Source organism: Nicotiana tomentosiformis, chromosome 8, assembly GCF_000390325.3.
Source record: "Nicotiana tomentosiformis chromosome 8, ASM39032v3, whole genome shotgun sequence".
NCBI classification, from domain to species: domain Eukaryota; kingdom Viridiplantae; phylum Streptophyta; class Magnoliopsida; order Solanales; family Solanaceae; genus Nicotiana; species Nicotiana tomentosiformis.
The window spans coordinates 26,711,936-26,715,515 of record NC_090819.1 but is presented as its reverse complement, the minus strand read 5'-3'; positions in this window follow the sequence as shown (position 1 = coordinate 26,715,515).

Below are 3,580 nucleotides of genomic sequence, written 5' to 3'. Positions count from 1 at the left end.
CCTTGGAATTATGAAAATGGTTATAAGCCAATAAGTAATTAAAACTCAAAATCGTAATTCTCAAACCTATTATGCTACTCCTATTGAAACTAAATTATTTTCAACATATTCACTGGCAAGACACAAGGTATTCTAGCGATTGTGAGTAGCAAACTACAATGTATCGAATATGTTTCCTTTCGTATGACTTTTTTTTTGAATATTTGATATTCTATAGACTTTATTCTTGAGTCACGGTTTGGTTAATATCTTTTCACCCGTGTGATTTAGATTTTCTTTGTTTCTGCTTAGTTTCGTTTATGCTGCTATAGAATAGTTGATGGATTTAACTCTAGCCATCTTTCATGTTTTCTTAATTTACCACCCTTTGAACAATAATGTGACGACCCGGCCGGTCGTCTTGAGAGTTATAGCCCCGATCCCCTATTAACTATTTTCCCCTTCTCCTTTTCTGCTATTCTGACTTGTCGGGAGGTTTCGTTTTAGTTTTTGGAGTATTTTGGGACACTTCATCCCTAAATGGAAGCGTAAGTCTTAGGATTTGGACTGCAGTCGAAAAAGTATGAAGACGACTCCAGACTGGAGTTCCGTCGGTTCTGTTAGCTCCGTTAGGTAATTTTGGACTTAGGGACTTATCCAGATTATATTTTGGAGGTCTCTAGCTCATTTAGGATTGAAATGACGAAAATTGAAGTTTTGGAGATTTTGACCGGTAGTGGAATTTTTGATATCGGGGTCGGATCCCAATTTCGGAAGTTGGAGTAGGTCTGTAGGGTTGAATATGACCCGTGTGCAAAAATTGGGGTCAATCGGACGTGGGTTGGTTGGTTTAGGCATCGGTTGTCGAATTTGGAAATTTCAAGTTCTTTAAGTTTGAATTGGAGGATGATAAGTGATTTTAGCATTGTTTGATGTGGTTTGAGGACTCGACTAAGTCCGTATGGTATTTTAGGACTGGTTGGTATATTTGGTTGAGGTCCCGGGGGCCTCGGGTGTGTTTCGAATGCTTAAAGGATTGAGTTTGGGACTTATGCAATTGCTGAAACTACTGCACCTAGTGTAATTGCACCTGTGCACTTTGGACCGCAGGTGAGGCATCGCAGAAGCGGCTCCACAGAAGCGGTTTTGGCCCTGTCAAGCTGGAGCCGCAGGTGTGATGATAGATCCACAGAAGCAGACACGCAAAAGTGGAAGAGGAGCGCAGGTGTGGGGCCGCAGGTGCAACCCTTGTTCGCAGATGCGGACCCAGTTCCCCTTAAGTGATCTCCGCACCTGCGATGGTATTTTCGTAGGTGCGGTACTGCAAATGCGGTTGAAGGCTCGCAGAAGCGAGATTTCTGGCAGAAAAAGGGCTAAGTACGAGGGTTTGATTTCATTCTTCATTTTTGGACTTGAGAGCTCGGGATTTGGTGATTTTTCGAGGAATTTTCAGAGGAAGCTTTGGGGTAATGCTTCCTAATTCATTTTTGGTTGTATTCCATTAATCTATAGTTGTCTTCTCCATTTAATTTCGGATTTGGGGTTGAAAATTTGGGAAAAATTTGAGAAAAGTTCTTAGGTCAAATTTTGGGATTTTGATCGAGATTTTGGTATCAGATTTGAGAATTTTGGTATGAGTGAACTCATGAGTGAATGGGTATTCATATTTTGTGAGTTTTACCCGATTCCGAGACGTGGGCCCGGGGAGACTTTTTGGGGCGATTTTCTAATTTCTTGCTTTAGCTTTAATTTCATTAATTAGATTGATTTCTTAAAGTTGTATTTATGGTATGTAATTGATTTTGGCTAGATTTGGGCCATTCAGAGCTGGATATTCGTGAAAAAGGCATTGTTACCGATTGATTGATCTTGGTTCGAGGTAAGTGGCTTGCCTAACCTTATGTGGGGGAAATCCCCTTTGGATTTTGTGTTGTTATGATATGTGAGCGCTGTGTACGTGAGGTGACGAGTGCGTACACGGGCTATTTATGATAAAATCTGATTTTTACCGAGTAATAGCTTGTTTTCATCTTATCTGAGTATACTAGCATGTGTAGTTCTCCCGTTATCCTAGAATAGCATGTCTATGTGTCCTAATTGCCTATTTAAACTCTTTGCAGCATGTTTAGTAAATCCCGCTTCTTTCTTGACTTATACTTAGTCTAAATTATAGGTTTCTTACTGTAACTGTTATATTCACTTGTTTGAGCTATGCATTTACTTTGGGACTACGGGACGGTATCCCGGGAGATCTCCCCCTGCATATTTACTTTTGAGGCTACGAGGTGGTTCCTCGGGAGTTCTCCCTGCATATTTACTTTTAAGACTACGAGACGGTACCTCGGGAGATCTCCTTGCACTTTTATTTTGGGACTACGAGACGGTATCTCGGGAGATCCCCTGCTGTTTATCCCTGTATTCTGTGTTGCTACTTTGCTATGTTCTCCTTGTTTAAATTCCAGCCTCTTATTATATTGTTATACTCTCCTGCTTATTTATTATATACCAGTAGGGCCTTGACCTGACCTCGTCACTACTCGGCCGAAGTTAGGCTTGGCACTTATTGGGTACCGCTGTGGTATACTCAAACCCTTTCCTGCACATGTTTTTCGTGTGCAGATCCAGGTTCCTTTTGCTAGCCTCGCCCTTAGTTGCAGTCGCTGCTGTTTCGGAGAACTTCAAGGTACATCTGCCCGCGCCCGCAGATCCTCAGAGTCCCCCTTCTATCCCCCCTATGTTGATTCTTCTCTTATTTCTATAGACACTAATGTATAGAACAGTTAGAATTTCGTAGAAGCTTGTGACTTACGGTGTTCTGGGTCTTGGGAGTGTCATGTATATTTCGAGAGTTGATTATTGTATATGCCGAGCGGCATCTCAATTGCTTATTAAAATATCTGTCACTCTTAGTTGTTAATTTTCATATTTTTTATTTCATTTCCGCAAGTGTTAGGCTTACCTAGTCGTAGAGACTAGGTGCTGTCACGACGATTCACGGAGGGAGAATTTCGGTCGTGACAAGTAAAAATGTCTAAAAAGTTTTGCTAAGTCCTGTAAAAGTACGTATGTTTTTTGCATTCTACTTCTACTAGTGACTTTTACATGACTTTTAAAAAAGATACCGAAATTTAACCGAACCGTACCGATACCAAACAGAAACCGACATGATTGAGACGGTTTTGAAAAGTCTAATTTTGATTATATATAATGAAATAACCGAAAAATTGGTATGGTACAAATTTTATAAAATAACCGACCGAACCGAACCATTGACACCCCTAGTATTAGCTACTCTCGGAATAGGTCTTACACTAAAATGGTGGGATTAGCTATCTTATATAGAAGGTGGGATAGCTAATCCCATGAATATCCCCATCCATGGGATATCCTAATTTATCCAACTATTGTAACCAACGAATCCCTTAGTTTTTGCAAACTTAAAAGGACAATATATGTTCAAGATAATACAATATGGACGAAAATAAACCACCTCAAACTGAAGGGACCTTTTAATAAAAAATTCCATCCAGTTCACTAATTTGAGAGGATTCATATATTCAGACAAGAGTTAAAGATCTATATATGAATTGCTTTGCTCAGT